The sequence below is a fragment of the Anas platyrhynchos genome, chromosome 2 (assembly GCF_047663525.1).
Source record: "Anas platyrhynchos isolate ZD024472 breed Pekin duck chromosome 2, IASCAAS_PekinDuck_T2T, whole genome shotgun sequence".
Classification (NCBI taxonomy): Eukaryota; Metazoa; Chordata; class Aves; order Anseriformes; family Anatidae; genus Anas; species Anas platyrhynchos.
The window spans coordinates 132,167,042-132,187,076 of record NC_092588.1 but is presented as its reverse complement, the minus strand read 5'-3'; the positions used below and the strand labels follow the sequence as shown (position 1 = coordinate 132,187,076).

General features: G+C 38.0%; 1 long non-coding RNA gene across 1 annotated transcript; it reads left to right on the top strand.

Moving 5' to 3' along the window:
• Window positions 1-16,542: 16,542 nt before the first annotated feature.
• Window positions 16,543-19,309, top strand: LOC106016727 (uncharacterized). The gene is made up of 4 exons (XR_001189640.5): window positions 16,543-16,792; window positions 17,391-17,537; window positions 18,085-18,231; window positions 18,482-19,309. It is a non-coding gene; the product is annotated as an uncharacterized lncRNA (long non-coding RNA).
• The last annotated feature ends 726 nt before the right edge of the window (window positions 19,310-20,035 follow it).

Sequence of the window (20,035 nt, the reverse complement as noted above, 5' to 3'; positions counted from 1 at the left end):
TGATAATACCTTTAAACAATCCTGATTGGAGAGTGAGAATCACTGGCTAATCACAGATAAACCATGGACATAAGAAATGATGTATTTAATTTAATAAATACTTTGCTAGGAAATTAATTTAATAAATAATTTGCTAGGAATTAGTTCCTTAGCTCTAATCACCACTGCCATTCACACAAGTAATCTACTGAAGCAGCAACACCAACTTTATTTCTGGTGTTCTGGTCATTTGAGATCATAAAGAGATACTGAAGTCCAATTTCACACATCTCAACTGTAACATTTTCTTCCTTTGTCAAAGGAAGTGAGCAATCACATCTCATTTAATACTTTTTTTTTTTTTTTTTTTTAACTTCACTATTCTATTTATTGAATTATATAGGAGAAAGAAAAATAAATAACAAGCTTTGGGCCCAATCCTGAATTCATTATTCATGCAAATAAGAGCTTTACTTGATTTTTTTATACAGTCATTCCCTAAGTGGTTCACTGTGTTTATGTTAATTTTCTCTAAAGTAGTGAAATGTTTTAATTTGAGGGACATATATGTTATAATAACCATATTGACACAGAATGCATTTCTGTTGAGATTCATCTTTCTTTTAGTTCCTTTGCCCTCTGTGTTTATATATATATACATATATCTATTTATATTCATGGAGATATTTACTGTATATAATGGGAGTTTATCTTCCATGCTTTTACAATAATGCCACTTAGTAGGTTCAATTGTCAGCTCATCATTATTGCTAAGACTATAAATACAGTTAAGATCATTTTTTTAGCCCTTTTTATGCACATAAATAGACGAGAGCTCTTTATCAGTGTGGTCAAAATTGTCTGAGCCACATCAAGACTGAGAGGCCAGGGCTTGACTGCTCCTGACCCCAATGAGCAAAGGCAGGGAAACGTAAAATAAATACCAGAGAAAGATGTCTAATTGTAAGGCTTCCTGGTCTTACTACAACAGAAGGCCTGACAGATGTTAGAGGAGAAATGAGTATTGCTGGGAAAAGTCATGGAGTCTAACTTTTCTATTTGTACAGCAGCAGTAGCCATAGTGGATTTCCAAGGTTTGACATGGATAAAGCAGGTAACTGATTTATGTCTGCTGGAAAACAGCAGAAACACTGCATCCTTTGCTGTTCTAAAATGCTGGTGAGACTTCAGGCAATCCAGATAGCGAAGGAGTTCTCTAGGCTGAGAAACCTACCTCACACTGGTGGGACAAAAAACTTGGTGAGAGACTTAAGAGCTTGAGTATTTGTACCCGAGGGTCACTTTCTGTGTGCATGAAGCAATGGCCTATAACAGAGATCCTAAATGACTCATCTTTGTGTGGTGGAATAGTAGTTTTTTGTTGCTTATTTGTAAAAATAAGTAAAGCATGAGCTAGGAGGTTTATGTAGATATCCAAATTTACAGTCAACAACAAAGCCAGGTTCATAAGTAAAAGACTGACTGTTGTTGCTTCTACCACTATATGTCAGAACCAACCTTGCTGAAGTCAGTGGAATAACACAATGTTCTAATGGTAGAATCAGGCCCTGGCATACTCCCACCTGGTCATTAGGCAGTATTTGGCTTTTTTAAACATAGTGTGCTTCCATGGATCTTTGAGTACCACACTCATGCACAAGGACAACTGAAACATACTGCACAAGATGTCTGGATTCTCAGTGGAAATCATCATTGAGTTGGAAAACAAACTTTCAGAACAGTTCTGTCACCCTCTTGAGAACATGCTTACAAGAATATATTATGACATAATTTAAAATACCAGTTAGATCAGTTATGAAAGATGGTGATATCACTGAAGTTTAAATTTGATATAGCACGGATCTCTCATGTGCTTCTGCTTAAATACATGGCAGACATACTTATTGAATGGGGCCAAGATGTACAACATTATGCAGAATGAAAACTCTGGTGACTAGCATAGTCTTCATAATTCACTAACACAATTCAAGCTTTTTAAAATCATTCTAAAAGGACTTGTTTTTCCTTGTTTTAAAACATTTTTATTTACTTATTTTTGCACAGTGGAAATTTTATTTTCATTTTTATTTTTTATAACATTTCCTGCTGGGACACAGTTGAATAAATTTATTTTAAGATGGTTGGCAAACCATTCTTTCTGTACATCTCTGGTGTTGTATTTTTTAATAAATCATTTTTAAGGTGGATGTTGCAGTATTTTTCTTTTTGTTTCCTGCTGTGGAGATGAGGGCTTTAATAAACAATTTTTTGAAGTGGCTATTTTTAAATTATTTTTTTTTTCCTGTATCCTGCTGTTACAGTGCTGTAAGCTTGTTACATGTTCATTTGTTTTAAATAGCTGCTGTTCCTTTTTTTTTTTTTTTTTGTACATTAGTTTTAATTTGGAGAATTTCCTTTTCTCCTCTAAATAAAACTGAAAAGGAAAAGACAGTGAAATATGCTTCTAAAAATAGTATTACAAATCACACGAATATCTAATCTGAGGGCTCAACTATAAAAGCATGTAAGTATTCCATACCAATTTACCGTGCTGAGCTGTGTAACTGCTAGTAGGTCCAGGCTAATAACATTTGAGGTAATTTGTCTAACTTTAAGCTCATTAAAATTACCTTGGTGTAGTTTACCACAGATCTAGTACTTATATGAAGTTATGACAGTTTAGCTGATTAATGGTAACTTTTTAGGATGTCCTAACTCAACTATGAGTTTGAATGCTGATTTCTATGTAGCAAATTGTAAATAGAGTCACAGAAAAAGTATTCCTAAGTTTTAGTTCCATTGATAACTTCCTTGTCAAATTGACCCAATTTCTAAATTGTTGACATATATTGTGTTATTTTAAAGGCATTTAGGAAAACCTGAACAGTTTAATATTTCATTTTGTAGTAAATGTTGGTACTTCCATCCATAGATAAAAATGGACTTAAAAGTGTTGAATAATTTGGAGTACAATTCAATACTGTACGTGAGGTTGGCAATTAATATTTATTTTGCATAGGATAAAATGGAGAAAAAGGCAGTTTTGTTTTTTTTTCCCCCTTTTATTTCCCCCCTTTGGAAATAATCAGTTTCTATGATTTATCAGATAAACTAGTTAAATGAGAACTCCAGTATTTACTTAGTCTCAGGACACAATACCAAGTTATTTTTACTAGCAGACCAGTGCTATCAAGCCTAGAACTAGTAGGAAAATGAAGAAAACAGCTAAATGAGATCAAAAGATGTGAGTGATGTGAGTGAGAAGAGAGGACTACAGATCTACGGATCATGAAAATAAGGGGAAACTTGTATTTGGAAAGGTTTCACTTCAGCCAGCATAATCATCTGGAGGCTGATACATGGTTGAAGCTAAACGTTTTGGTTCTTTTAGTAGTTTCTGGACATAAAATACCAACATTTAAATGTCATTGTGTGAACCTAGAGCCCTTTCATGAGAAAGTAGAGCAATTAAAGTGACTAGTGAGGAAGACCATATTTATGTTTTATATAGGGTGTTTTGTCTAAGGCTACATCTTAGATTAGGAACAAGGTGAACTAACATAGTTCCATTCCCTATGTTGTGCATATACTGATGCACTGATTACGGATGAAGCTCTGGCAACACTAAAATGAAGAGAAGCTTTAATGTGCTTAGTAATCACTTTGGATGGTTAGTCTCATTGCAAGGTTCTGAGAGCTTTATTCACCTTAATTATGCTTGTCTGTTGACCAGACAAGCTTATAATGGACCATCATTTTCTGAGTGAGTATTTACAGTTTTATCCCCCATGTAAATAGTCATGGTGTAGTAGTATCCTGTATATGTAGTATATACACTAGTCCTTGAATAGAAGTAGGCATAAACAGCACAATGATCTGTGCTAACAAGAAGTTAGTTTTCAGGCAGTAATTCTTACCACAGAAGATTAGGTTGGAAAGGAAACTCCCTTACTGTTTGCCAGATGTTACACAAAGACTTCCAATCAGAAAACAACATCAAAAGTACCTAGCTCAAAGGTAGATAGATAGCCTTTAGCCTTGCAGGCTAAAATCTTGAAAGACTATAGTTCAATTTATTGACCCATGTTCTAGCTTGGTCATGCCCTAGAGATAAATATATCTCTAAAATATATTTACCTATAGATTAAATCATACAGCCCACTGAAGGGAAGTTACCTGTTTAAATACTCCTATATTCATACTTCACTACACTGGAGCTTCAGGATCTTTATGCAGTGTAGAGAGTTGAAAGAGCAGCTTTCTCTTTAAAAGAAGATATGTTGTGCTAAAACCTGATCAAAAAAATTTTGAGTCTTACCTGAGGAAGCCAAAGCTTTGCTTTTCATGCAGAAAGCTATATTCATAATTGCTATTTTGTATTTCCACAAAAGTGGAAAAGTCTGTGTAAATAAAGGACTTTTACAAGCCTGCATTATCTTTACTTTCCATTTTAGTTTCTGTCCTCGTTAAATGAACTCCTCAAACTCATTTAATGCTGCTTGGTCTGCAGGTAAACATGGTCTGCAGGTAAACAAAAGACATTTGTCATATATCTGCTCTCATGAGTACTAAAAATACTTAGTAATGCAATACATCCTGGCATCAAATTAATGCAGATTGAAAATTGGCTTCATATGTTCCCCAAATCCTGAGGTGATTAAAGTCAAATCCTAATTCTAGTTTTGAGCAGTTATTTTCATTACCATGTAGAATCTTGTGCTTCACAACCAACATAAGAGGACATCTGAAGAGATTCATTTCACCCCATGGGGAAATATATGTATTTCACTATGAAACTAATGGCAGAATCTCTCTTTATTTTGGGTTTAGCCTGTCTCCTTATATTTCTTATGAAATTAATTACCAACGGAATTGAAGGTCTCCACTGATTGTTATATGTTTTGATATCAGTAGCTAGACACATAGGAAAAGATGCATATGCTTTGGTTTTATAGGACAAAGAAAAAAAGAATCTTTATTGCAGAAAACATGTATGGGTTCTTTGGGAAAGCCTTGGTTCTCCAGTGTTACTGTGACAAGCTGTGGTACAAAAGGCTGATTACTGCAGATCTGCGTACCTGTTGAGACAATTCTGTCTGACTTAAGATTTGCTTTGTTTTCATGCAGGGCAAGCATCTTGCTTGTCTGGGACAACTTATTTCTATATAACTTTTGACTAGAACTTCTTTTTTTCTAGACATGTAGAAAAATTATCATAATATGAAAAAGATTTTAGGGATTTATTGAAATAGTGAAGCTATCTAGTGCAAGAGATATGATTAAAAAAAAATCCAAAATTTTTAAAGACCAGAACAATCACTACAAAGCAAATAAATTTGAACCATTAATAAAACCAGGCATTACCTTGTGCTGCTTCTATTTTTCTTTTTTATTTTTGCCTCACTTGAATATGAAGATATCCTGTGTGATTGAACCATCAAGTACTGAAGAGTCAGCATTGCTGCTGCATTTGAAAAAGCTACATTGAGAACTTTATTATGCACATTTGAAAAGCAAAATCAGTAATTACAAACAACTTACAGGACAGCTGAATGTAGTTAAATCCTTTACTTGTAATATACTCTCAATCTTAAAATGTTTTAATATATAAAAACATATTCAGCAGCTCCATTGCTTTTTATCTGACAGGCACTCTCTGTTAAGTTTATGGAAACTTTTTATTATTATTATTAATTTTTTTTTTTTTTAAGGAAGGTGTGTATGTTTCTTCATAAGGAAAAGGTAGCCACAGGTGAAAGGATACCTGTCTGCTCAATAGTTCCTTGAAGCTACTCTAATATCCAACAGAGCAGAGAACTATGTAACAATGCAATGTTCCTGATGTCACTTTATGCATCACTGTAGAAATTGTCCTTGTGATCATAAATAAAGAGAACAGTAAGACTGTTAAGCATACTGCTTATTATGACATAACATAATAAGCGTACTAATGGATAAGAGAAGTCAGGAGGTATAGAGATGTGCAGACATCTCTACACATCTCTCATCACATGTATGCATTTCTGATTATCACTATATCTCTTGCCTCCTCTCTATGTATCTGGGTTGAAATTCCAAGTCATAAGAACCTTCTACATAGGGAATGTTAGGGTGAAAAAAAAAAAAAAAAAAAAAAAAAAAAAAGATTAGGAACATTTTTCTTTGAATGGGTGTTGATTCTTATTTCACAGTTCTAATATGTTTTTTCTTTTTTTTCCATATGATGTACTAGTGTCCCTTCTGAGGAGTACTTATTTCTGCTTTAAAGGCAAGTCTCTGAGCTCTTTCAAACATGCAGTTATGCAGGAAGCAATCTGTTAGAGGCTTTGAGACTTAAAGCCCATGACCTTGATCCCAAACCTGCCTTTCAGCCAACAGTGTATTCTGAAGTAGAGTAGGCCTAGAAGGGCATTAGCAGCTGTAAATTCAATCTTACTATAGTTTAGCCACTCTATTCTTCTTCACTAGTAATTGCAACATGGTAAATAACTATTTAAATGGAATCTTGTGCTACAATTACATTTTTCAAAAACTGATTAAAACATACTGGACAGTTTTCAATTTAAACTTCCAACTTTTAATTCAAAACAACTTCATACAAACAATTTAGACCTGAAAATGTATAGACATTAAAATGAGGTAACTTCCACTGCAGTTATTATTTGTACTACTTTATAAAAATATTTATAGTATTTCTGAAGATTAAATTCTGCCAACTAATGACTGATCATGAGAGCTGCATAAACATTCCATAATAAGCAACTTATTTGAAGAACTTTGCCTTTTTAGTGAACAACACACAATGCACATTCAAAATTTCTTGAACTATATCCTGATGTACAGACATTAAATTTTATCTTACTTTGCAACTAAACTAAACCAGTGCCTAACTCTGGTTTTGCACTCTGAATACTAAATATTTACTTTTAAATATTTCAAATTGACTGCAGAAGTGACTTATTTTCCTGATCTATGGGCCATATGCACAAGAGCCAAATGATTATGTGTAGCGAAGAGACAGAAGATGCATACTCCCGGTACTCTGGGAGTAACTCACAGAGGCATTCACCAAAATTTCCCTGTGTTCTTACCACAGTGTGTTCTTTCCCTGTGTACTCTCTAGGTTGAGATTAGTCTTGGCTTGTGGCTAGGGCCAGGGAGTAACCTGGTAATATATACCATAATTACTGCTGCTGGCTCACTGTCTTCTGCATTTAGGTTTTCAGATCACCAGAGCCCTAAGATACAGAGTTTTGTAATCCCATAGTCGCAGCTTGGCTGTCATGATACATCCAGGAAAAATTTTAAATCCTGGCTGATTTCATCGATCTCTGTTTAATAAAAAGAGGGGTGTAAGAGGAGGGGAAAAAAACAAAACAAAACAAAACCTTGGTAGTGAATGATAGCATTCTGTAATATTAAGATTAGATAAATCATATAAAAGATATACTTTCATTATGAAAGAGCTCTTACTGAGTCACATTTGTTTTTTTACCTGATAAAAAGATAAATCTTTAGACATTATAGACAGGAATTTATTTCTTTTACTTATATGTCATGATAAAAGTTGTTTTTGAATGATGACATGAAGTAAAAAAGGATGATTAGCAGAATGAAAAATGATATGGTAAACACGATCAGTAACAACAACTTTCTGAGAAAGGTGTGCCAGAGTTTAGTCATTGTACTGGGTCTGGCTGGAATTTTAACTTTCCCTGCAGCAGCCCATACAGTGCCGTACTCTGCACTTGTAGCGGGAACAGCAGTGTTATCACACCAGTGTTGTGTCTGCTGCTGAGCAGCAGTGGCACAGCATCGGGCCTCTCTCTAACACTCCTAGAGGGTGGGCAAAAAGTGAGAAAAGAAACATCACCAAGGCAGCTGACCTAAACCAACCAAAGGGATATTCCATACCATGTGATGTCACACTCAGCAATAAAAGGTGGAAACAGGAAGAAGAGGGGAGGGGTGGGCTCTTGTGAAAACGTCAGTCCTCCTCCCGAACACCAGGTATGTGCGTTGAGGCCCTGCTTCAAGGACGTGGTCAATCATTGCTCATTTGTGGGAAGTAGAGAGTTAATTTCTTTCCTCTGCACGTCCACATAGCCTTCATTTGTTTTATTTGTTTGTTTTCCTCCCTTTTTTTTATTTTCCCTTTTCCCCTCCCTTTTCCCCTTTCCCCTTTTATTTCCCTTTAGTTAAATTGTTTAGTTCATAATAATCTTTCTTTAATTATTATTATTATTTCCCTTTAATTATCCTTATCTCAACCCGTGAGTTGTTCTTTGCTTTACTTCTCCCCCTCCTCATCTAAAAAGAGGGGGAGTGAGAGAGCGGTTTTGGTGTTTAGCTGCCCAGCACGGTAAAACCACCACAGTCATTCACCACACTACTGCCATTTTGCAGTTTCAAAACATAGATAGATCTATGGAAACATTGCTATGAATTTCTTCTCCTTTCACTTGTATCAGATGGAAAGACTTTAATGGAGTATTTCTTGGTTTATACCACTCTGAAAGGAGAATCATCTTGGTATACCTTTTTTTTTTCCGTTTCACTGCATGACAATTTATTCATTGTAACTGTAACATTGTAACATTGTAACATTATGTAGAGTCTTTTAGGAATAGTAATTATTTTATAATCAATAAACAAAAAATATTTTTAGAGAATGGATATAATCATCTTCATACTGACTAGTCAGTTGTAACTGAAAGTTTTTATTTGTTCAAAAATGGTGAAATAAACATTTTTCTAAATATACATAGCAGAACGATGCATTGTCTTTGGCTTAAGTACACTGATTTTCTATTTAACTATGAAGGTATGGAGTCTCAGTTTAAAAAAAAAAAAAAAAAAAAAAAGATAGGATATCCTATGTTGAATGGCATTTGTCCAGTCAGCAGTGAAATGGGTACCAGCAAGAGCCAAATAAAGCAACAGGAGATTACTCCTCAGATATTCTAGAGACCTTCTGGCTTAGGGGCAATCCTTAGTAGGAGATTTTCACCACATGCTTGTCATAACACAGCATGCATGGGCCCATTTGTAAAATAAACACATTCATTCCAAAAACTGCTCTCAGTGAAGCTGAGATCATGTATTGTGGTAGAGAATCATCATCATTAACGTTGAAAAATATTTTCATGAAGATTTTCTTGAATTTTGTGGCAGACATTTAAAAATAAACAAACAAAAACAAACACAACCTTCCACACAATATTTTATTAAATACCAGTACCAAAGTCATGAAAACTTTAGACCTCCTAACTGTACTCCATTCTTACTCTTCAGTATGGATGAATACCGAACATAGAGATGAACCTATCCAATGTAATTTGGATACATATTTACTCTTTCTTTCCAACTACAGTATTTTTATAGTGTAGGGTGTTTTTTTGTTTGTTTGTTTGCTTGTTTGTTTGTTTTTCTGAGTTCACTGCAGATGGGAACTATTTCTGTTCATCTCAGACAGATGTTTAACATATTCAAAAAAGAGGGAGTTTTATGCTCACCAAATGCTGAATTAGGGCGTGAAAATATCTTTAACTTTTAGCACACAAACTGTGTGTTTGGGATTGGGTTTTATGATTTATTAGGTTGATAAGTCATTCCTCATTATGGTCAATATTTTCTAAACTTCGTTTCTCTGAAAAAATCATAGAATCATAGAATCATAGAATATCCTGAGTTGGAAGGGACCCTTAAGGATCATCAAGTCCAACTCTTGACACCGCACAGGTCTACCCAAAAGTTCAGACCATGTGACTAAGCGCACAGTCCAATCTCTTCTTAAATTCAGTCAGGCTCGGTGCAGTGACCACTTTCCTGGGGAGCCTGTTCCAGTGTGCAACCACTCTCTCTGTGAAGAACTTCCTCCTGATGTCAAGCCTAAACTTCCCCTGCTTCAGCTTATAGGCTTTGAAACAGAAAGATTAAAAGTTTGGCTTCAAACAACAGAAAATCTGGAAAATACCAATATTTATTATAGTTCAATTAAGGCTTATGATCTAATATGATCTGGAATGACTTGGTGTTAAAATATTTCTTTGATAGTAATTAGGAAAGGTAGAGAAGAAGTAAATAACAGGACTTAAATGCACTGAAGTTCAGGTCTCCAATGCAATTTATTAAAATCTGAATGAATTAATACAGTAAAACATAAATAGTCAAATGAAAATATGCTAATCATGAATAAGGCTTCCATGTCATATTTAGCCATGTAATATTTTTGTCCACTTAAAAAGTTAGACAATGAACAATGTCTTGGGCAGGAGTTCTTTAGCATACCACAGAGAACCATCTTACTACTTTTTAATATCTAAATCATTTTATGTTCAAACCTGGAAAAAAAAAATGAGTCTCTCTGATTCTTTTGAAAAGGAACATGGCATACCATTATAGTACAGCGCTTTCATTATTTATCCAGAAAACACTGAAATAAAGCTAACTAGAAAACTAATTTACCAAAAGTAATGTTAGGAAAACAACTGAGGTTCCTCTGTAGCTTATCCACACAATGTAAGGAGGAAGCATGAAAATTGAATTAAAACCAGGGCTCCAAGTTAAAATGAATTTACTGAAGTAAACAGAATCATTTGAAAGGGTATACACTTCAGGTTTTTACTGTGAAACTGGTGTTGGTCTTCTGCAGTTAAAAAAAGCTTTGAGTTCATTATGCTACAGAACAAGGAGAATGTTAACTAAAACTTATTTTTCTATTAAAGTTGATTATGTAGCTTCCAGCATCCTAATAGTAGTCCACTCAAAAAAAAAAAAAAATCACATTACCTAAATTATCCCCAGAACAATTTACTATATGCATACCACATTCCTTGTGCTCTACTGGTAGAAAGCTCCTGTCAGTTTTCTTGCTTATCCCCTCCCCAGTTCAAGATCAGTCTCAGTCACACTTAAGTCCCAAAAGAACTGTCATATAGATTCACTACAGTAATAGATCAGAGACATCAAAATGGGATCCAGGAGTCTGAGTGAGGTGTGTTGGCTCCTACAACAACCTGTAGGGAAATTCTGATATCCCCAAATGGGGGCACAATGTAGAAAGGCACAACTTAAACCAGCTTAGTTTGTAAGTGCCTAAAACTAGCAACCAAGGAGCATGAGACTGCACTTTTTTTCACAGCCACTCTCTTAAGACTGCCAGAAAGTAAACTTGATCATCTCCTAATCAACTTCTAAGAACCTTTTCTGGAATCAGATGCCAAAAAGCCATCAAAGGCACATAAACCCATGATTTTAAAAGAAAAAATATATGTTTTTGAAGGAAACATCAAATATTTTTTAAAGAATCATCTGGTCTTGAATACACTGTACAATCTAATTCAAAACCTGAGAGACCTTATCTCTGAAGAGGTTTGTGCCACACTCTCACCTCAGGATGGTACTCCTTCAGAGGACGGTAAGATGTATCGGAGTACAGCACTTTGTACTCATAGTAGTAGGTCCCTAGCAAGGAGAAAGAAATGCACTAAATGGTCTTGATCTGATAGTGAGCACCAGGTAGTTTCATAAAGAATAAACTTTTTCATTATAAAGGTGGTCAGTGTCGTGGTTCCACTTGAGTGGGCAGCCAAGCTCTACCACAGCCGCTCTCTCACTTCCCCTCCTCAAAGAGGAATGGGGAGAAAATATGTGAAAAGGGCTCAAAGGTTGAGACAAGGATGAGAAAATCACTCAGTAATTATTGTAATAGTCAAAACAGACTCAGCATAAGGAGATAGTAAGATTTATTGCCTATTACTAACAAGCGAGAGAAGTGAGAAACAAAGGAAAAAAAAAACAAAAGCACCTTCCCCCCCATCCACCCTCTTCCACCTCCTCCCCCCGAGCGGCACAGGGGAACGGGGGAATGGGGGTTATGGTCAGTCTACAGTGCTTCTTCTCTGCCGCTCCTTCTCGGTCACTCTCGTCCCCTGTGCTGTGGGGTCCCACCCACGGGATACAGTCCTTGATGAACTGATCCGGCGTGGGCTTCCCACAGGCAGCAGCTCTTCCAGAGCTGCTCCAGATATGGGTCCGTACCACGGGGTCCATCCCTCAGGAGAAAACTGCTCCAACTTGGCTTCCCCACGGGCAGCAGCTCCTGCCAGGTCACCTGCTCCTGCATGGGCTCCTCTCCACGGGCTACAGGTCCAGCCCGGAATCTGCTCCGGCAGGGGTCTTCCACAGGCGGCAGATCTCCATTGGTGCAGGGCCACCTGCTCCACCGTGGTCTCCTCCACGGCCTGCAGCGTGGACCCCTGCTCCACTGTGGTACTCCATGGGCTGCAGGGGGACATCCTGCTTCACCATGGTCCTCACCACAGGCCGCAGGGGAATTCTGCTCCAGCACCTAGAGCACCTCTCCCCCTCCTTCTACACTGACCTTGATGCCTGCAAGGCAGTTCCTCACTCCCTTCACTCTCCCAGCTGCTGTGTGGTGCAGCATTTTTTTCCCTGTCTTACATATGCTCTCACAGAGGCACAAAACAACATCGCTTATTGGCTCAGCTCTGGAAAACAATGGGGCCCTTCCCAAACATGGGGCAGCTTCTAGATCTTTCTCACAGAAACCACCCCTATGGCCCCCTGCTACCAAAACCTTGCCACATAAACCCACTACAAAGGAAAATACATTTTCCCTCATAAAACTGTTCATGTGGCATATTCCTCATCAGCTTTGACTCAAATTACCTAGTAAGATATTTTTTCATTGAAACAAGTAAGGAAATTATTGATTATAATGGATTTGTTATAATTTGTCAGCTTCTTTATTTCCATTACCTTACATGCTTACCTTAGAACACAACTGTATTTTTCACTACATAATAGTATGTATTTGTATTACAGTAGTGTTTACATGCTTCAAAGTAAACTGGAGCTGCATTGTCTTGAACATTTTAATGCTGTATAAAAAGGACTGTTTTTGGCAATCTATGCTTTAAACAGCAAAGGCAAAAGATGGGCAGAAAAGTGGGCACAATTACCGCAGAGTATCTGATAGTAGAGGGTAGAGAAATCAGATCAGAAAAGAAATGTAGTCTTACACAGACTACACTCTGCTATTTGTAATGCTATTTCTTAGCACGGAGAACATGCACTACCACTATTCCTACCTGCTAATTCCTAGCTTCAGGTGCTGAAGTGCATGCACATAGTTAAATTCATCCTTCCCAACATTGTTTCCAACACAGAAACTTTTGCTTTTTTTGGAAAGAACTTCAATTAGAAGGAACAGAAAATAATACATATAAAAAAAATCCACTCTGTCAGAGTCAGAGGTAAGGCTCATATTGACACGAACAGAGATAGTTGGATCAACACTCAGTGTGTTTGAAAAAACTCACTTTTCAGATGGTGTGTGAACAAAGGAAAATTTTGCTTCTAAGCTGCTAAACAATGAATCACAAAACCAACAATAACAAAAAAAAGATACAAAAAACATTCTAATCAAAAACAAAAGGCATTTTATGAAAAAGTTGAGTAGATTTGTTTAAAAGAAAGTTTTTAATTTCTGTAATTGTGCTCTGAAACATGTTTTTACTTCTGTTGATATGCGTCTTCATTTATGTGCAGCTGAGTGTCACTGTGCTGACCTGTGTTGAGAGATGATAAGGAAGCAATTGATACAACCCACTCCAGGCTTCTGCTATCCGTCTTTCCTATAGAACTCCAGCAGGAAAACCTCTGAAGTTTTCAAATACAGTAACTAAAATGGAGACCTACCATTCAGTTCTCATTGGCTAAGGTGAAGTAGATTCAATATATCGATATATCAACAGAAGGTTATTGTGTTGTCAGGAGTGCAATGGTTAACATTCTCATAAGTTCCCAAATTGTATATTACTTTAAAGAAGGTTAAAATGTACTTGTTGTGACACCCCAACTACCTAATTACTATACTAACTAACTAACTATATATATACTAACCTAATGGTTAATGATAGCCTGAGCAAGATGAGTTTTGGTGAGCACTTTTTTATGTCTACTCTGGAACCCAGGAACAAGTTTTTTAGTTGAAACCTAACCCTTTTGACTTATTGTTGGTACTGCTTTGTAGAAGTTTGAGTAATAACTGCAGTATTTGAACATCTGTAGCAGTCCTGTGTTACAGAGAACAGTTAACCGATAATTGTATTATCTTCTCCAGTCTTTTCACTTGATACAGCACAGAAGACATATGCAGAAATATCTCTATTATAATGAAAAAAAAAAAAACAAAACAAAACAAACAAAAAAAAACAGATAGAGAAAAGAGAGCAAGGGAAATAGCCAAATATTTATGGCTTGATTTTTATTAAAAGTATTTATGGATCTTGACTGTTTTCTTGATATGAGAAGGTTACTGTGTTAAGTAAATAAGGATTTATGAAAAGCAATGATGAAATAATACTGAAAATAGCTCATTCAGTTAATCAGGATCTGGGCAGTGTTATTCCTGGTAGAAATAATTGTTTTGTGATGTTTAGATTGTTTTGCTAGTCACAAATATATCTTCGCCTTTATTCCTACAAATGAGAAAATCTAACAGAGTAAAAATTGAATTTTTGAGTAAATTTTCACAGAATCACAGAATTGTCTAGGTTGGAAGAGACCTCAAGATCATTGAGTCCAACCTCTGACCTAACACTAACAAGTCCTCCACTAAACCATATCACTAAGTTCAACATCTAAACGTCTTTTAAAGACCTCCAGGGATGGTGACTCCACCACTTCCCTGGGCAGCCCATTCCAATGCGTAACAACCCACTCAATAAAGAAGTTCTTCCTAACATCTAACCTAAAACACCCCTGGTGCAGCTTTAGCACGTTGCCCCTCAACCTGTCACCGGGCACGTGGCAGAATAGACCAACCCCCACCTCTCTACAGCCTCCTTTAAGGTACTTATAAAGAGCAATAAGGTGGCCCCTGAGCTTCCTTGTCTCCAGGCTGAAAAAAACCAGCTCCCTCAGACGCTCCTCATAGGACTTGTTCTCTAGACCCCTCACCAGCTTCGTCGCCCTTCTCTGGACTCTTTTGAGCACCTCCGTGTCCTTCTTGTAGTGAGGGGCCCAAATCTGAGCACACTACTTGAGGTGTGGCCTCCCCAGAGCCGAGTACAGGGGGACAATCACTTCCCTAGACCTGCTGGCCACACTGCTTCTTATACAAGCCAGGATGCTGTTGGCCTTCTTGGCCACCTGAGCACACTGCTGGCTTGTATTCAGCCCACTATCCACCAATACTCCCAGGTCCTTCTCTGCCAGGCAGCTTTCTAACCACTCAACCATCTTCAGACTTCCAGATCTAGAGGAACACTTTGGCTGCAGCCTGAAAGCCATGTGTACAGAAGCTCCCCCAAGCCAGCCAATCTTCTTCCCATGACCTGCCAGAAAACAGTTGTCCTGGTTTCAGCTAAGATAGAGTTAATTTTCCTTCTAGGAGCTGGTAGGGTGCTATGTTGCGGATTAGGATGAAAAGAGTGTTGATACCATGCTGATGTTTTAATTGTTGCAGAGCAGTGCTTACCCTAAGCCAAGGACTTTTCAGCTTCTTGCTCTGTCCTGCCAGTGGGCAGGCTAGGGGTGCAACAGGAGCTGGGAGGGGACAGACCCAGGACAGCTGACCCAAGCTGGCCAAAGGGTTATTTCCATACCATCTGACGTCATGCTAAATAATATATAGGGGTGGCTAGCTGGGATGGGGGGGCCGTCTGCTCGGGGATAGGCTGGGCATTGGTCAGCAGGTAGTGAGCAATTGCATTGTGCATCACTTGTTTGTACACATTAGTAGTAGCAGTATTATTATTGTTATTATTTTTTTTTTCCTGCCTTAATAAACTGTCTCTGTCTCGACCCACAGGCTTCATTTTCCTATTTCTCTCTTCCATCCCAGAGAGGGAGGGGGGAGGGGGGGCAAACAGCTGTGTGGTGATTAGCTGCCGGCCGGGGGAAACCACAACAACAGCAATGTAGTTATGTAACCAAATTAAAGCCAAAACTTTCAGCCCGGTCCTTGACCTGAATAAGGAGTGAGATCCGAATCCTGGCATTTATACGTGATAGTTTATATGCAACCAAAGTAAATACTGTAGACAGAGGTCATGGCGCTAGATTTTGAAAAGTCGTGTATAAAGAAGAGATCTCAGAAAAGCAAATTTAAATAACATTAATGTCAAGAAAAGTCATTCTGATTGCTATATTCTTTATCTGTCATGACTAGACAGATGAAAATCTATGACAGCAATTTTGACTTTAAGGTCATTTTCTTTTTTCTTTTATTTATTTCTCTTATTTATGTTTATTTATCTTATTTTAACAGGCTCTGTACTAATTTTCCTCACTGAATGACTAACAGAAATATGACCCATGTGCACCTTTTGTAGTTAATTCATTAGGTCAACTCTAACCACTAAGCCCCTTGTCAGGTTATTTCTCTTAGTGATAAGGAGCAATTAACCTTAAAACATTGAAGCCAGGTAGATGAGCCTATTCCACAAGGTCTCTTGGCTCCACCCTTGTTAAGTGAACTCTGCCAGCTGTGGATCATATGACCTTTGCTATATAGGAAGAATGAGGAGTTGTGGGGAATTGCCTTTCTAGGGGAACTTGAGGGTCAGGTTACTTAGGGTGCTTTTCTACTGTCCTGGTGGAATGGACTTAGTGTTCTCCAGCAGGCTGTTTTTTCTTCATGTTTTCTGCTGTTTCTGTGAAATTTTTTTAGAGACTATAAGAGCTAGTTACGTTGGTGGTACCTTCTCAGTACAGTAAAACCCTGGTGGTACTACTTCACTGGGAAGTACTTTGGCAGTGACTTAAGTTCAGAAGCTGGCAGGTAAGTGTTGCTGGGTTCTGCGGTTGTTTCATGCTGGGGAGTTTGAGTGTTTCCTTCACCTTGTCTGTCTTCCATGAAGTTACTCTACATGGATTCTAAGCTTCCTTCCCAGCCCTAAAAAAAAATAAAATATATAAAATAATGAAACAACCTCAGAAGCTTAAGTGCATGCAGGTAAGGCTGACTTTGAAGAATATTTATAAGTACTTGTTAACATTGAACAACAGATTGTATGGAAAAAGTGCGTTACTGTGAATTCTTACCTTGCTTTGTGGTAAGAAGAAACAGATCTGGGTAGATATCGGTGATGTTATCATTACTTTTGCAAAGTGTTAATTGTGAGAATGTGCTGTTTGTAAAAGAAAGGCTGTTCTCAAAACGCACAAGTCTAAAGACCTCAAACTACTACAAGTAGAAGTTAAAGTTTCAAGGAGATAACTTGATAGAAAGAAATTACTGTTGGCTATCTCCACCGACCCCTCCATGGATAGCTACCTGAAGAAAAATGGTGAAAGGTGTCATTGTTAATAGTTTCTGAGGTAGGGTCAGGGGAAGATTTGTATACCCACTTGTTCATTTGCCCTTTATTCTCTTCCAGGTGAGTTATGGTAGCCTTGCAAAGCTCTGACTATGCTTGGGATGTTCAGATGAGCACGTTCTTCTCAGTATGTCTCCAGAACACACTTGAGGTTTTGTCAAAGGTTAAAGAAATCCTAAGGAGTGTCACGCACAGATATGTTGAGAGGTAGGAGAGTTATGTGTGGCAGGGAGAGGGTGAGAATATCTGGTCCCCAGAGTCCATCCAGCCCTGATCTTTATGTTTTGCACTTCCCCCAGTCTTGACTCTCTTCTTGGGGTTGCTTCCTGGGTTTGGACTACTGTCCAGACCCTCAGCCTCTTCCGCAACCTCCCTGAGAGCCTCAGATCTATTTCCCAGGGATACTGTGGGGGTAGGTGGCAGTGTGGGTATCGGAGGCAGATGTCTCTTTCTGCTCCAAGACAAGGGTCCAGCCCCTTGTCTCCTGCGGACAGTCTGGCCCTCTGTTCTGCATGCGTACAATGGGGGCAGCCTCTACCCTTTGTCGGGACATAGGAGAGGGCTGCTGAGCAACGGCAGGGGCGGGGAGACCCCTCCTATCTGTCACCCTCAGAAAAGTCCCCAGTCCTGGTCCCCCCATAGATGGGCTCACTGAAGAAAAAGTGTGAAAGGTGTCATTGTTAATAGTTTCTGAGGTAGGGTCAGGGGAAGATTTGTATAACCACTTGCTCATTCTCCCTTTCTTCTCCTCCAGGAAAGTTATGGTAGCCTTGCAAAGCTCTGACTATGCTTGGGATGTTCAGACAAACATGTTCTTCTCAGTTTGTCTCCAGAATGCACTTGAGGTTTTGTCAAATCTTAAAGAAATCCTAAGGAGTGTCATGCACAGATGTGTTGAGAGGTAGGAGAGTTATGTGTGGCAGGGAGAGGGTGAGAACATCTGGTTCCCAGAGTCCCAAGGGTGAATGGTGGAAGGCACTTTGAAATCATTGCAAGTTGTTCTTGTATTCAATTGCCACATAAATTAAGGCCATGCAAGTACCTTCTACTGTTTCCTTTCATTTGTTGTCTGCTTACTACCAAATATTACAGATTTGGAGAAATGCCTTAAAACAACATTATTTCTTAAATATTTTTTTTCCTCTCTCTAGGTCTGCCAGTAGCTGACGAAGTAGAAAAGTGTGCTTTTCTCTTTCATTCTTGTATAGAGTTAGAGGCAATGGCAATTTAATCCGTGACTGAGGGTCTGCAATGGTGCAAGTTTATCCTACTACTTCAAGTTCAGTGATGCAACCTGAGTTTACACTAATTAACTTTCAGGGATTGAACCAATTTAACACTTTTGGACTATGACAATTCTTGGAAAACATTTCCACAGGTTTATTTTCTTTTGCACTTGTTTGCTATCTCCATCTCATTCAAAACAGTCAGGACTGCTTTGCTTCTCTCTTCTCTGGAAAAGTTCTCTGCACTAGGAACCATGGTTAGAATCAGAATCCTGAGCTAAGAGTATGATGAAAAGTGTTGCACTCCAAGTTGGAAAGTGAAGAGGGAAATGTTTATGTATACATGAGAATTGTACTCAAACAGCTGATTACACCTCTTCTGACACCTCAACAGATGCTTACACCTTTTATGGGAAAACTTTAAACCTAAGAAGCAACAGGCATTTTTCTATGTTTCCCTTGGGGATAGTATGTTCTTCTGTATTTTGCTTCTATATAAGCAGTTCAAACTTTTAAAGTCCCATTGTCAGTCATACAACTAAACAACCTTGCATGGCATTACATGTTCCCCTCCAGATAGATCAAGCCCTGAATGCAAGATTAGACAAGTAAATGATGCCAACATGTAAAACTAATTTGTAAGTACTTTTTGGCGCTTTTTTAGGGACACTTTGTGGGGCTTAACTGTCCTGCAGTGAGAAGAACGTCTTCTGGTGTAAGTCTTCCTTGTAAGTCTTCCAAAGGGAAATGAAATTATCCTACCCAGATGAAGCACCATCCAGAAGACACTTGAGTTGTTAGGGCCTGAATTCTCACTGAAACCAAAGGCAGGGATCTTACTGACCTGAAGAAAGAGGCTTTAATCTCTCCTGGCTTGTTTACTCCTGAAGGAGCATGAAAGAGACGCGTGTCCTTGTATCTGAAGAGGAGGTGAAGGAACAGCTAGTGCAAGGAACACAAAAATCCATTGTGCCAGACTAATAAGTGGTTGGCTCTGAGCTTGGAGACTGCAACAGAATCACCTAGATTAGACTCTATGATCTTGGAGGTCTCTTCCAACCTCTGATCTAACACTAACAGGTCCTCCACTAAGCCATATCACTGAGCTCTATGTCTAAATGTCTTTTAAGGACATCCAGGGATGGTGACTCAACCGCTTCCCTGGGCAGCCCATTCCCGTACCTAACAACCCTTTTGGTAAAGAAGTTTTTCCTAATGTCCAACCTAAACCTCCCCTGTTGCAACTTTAGCCCGTTCCCCTTTGTCCTCTGGCCAGGCACATGGAAGAATAGACCAATCCCCACCTTGCTACAGCCTCCTTTAATGTACCTATAGAGATCAAATATATAGAGAGTATATATATTCTTTTTTTATATATGTATAGAAAGAAATATTTTGAAATTAGAAGTTGAAACTTGTAATTTGAAGATGACAAGAGAAAACAAAAATTTCAAACTTTCAGCTACATGTATGAAGGAG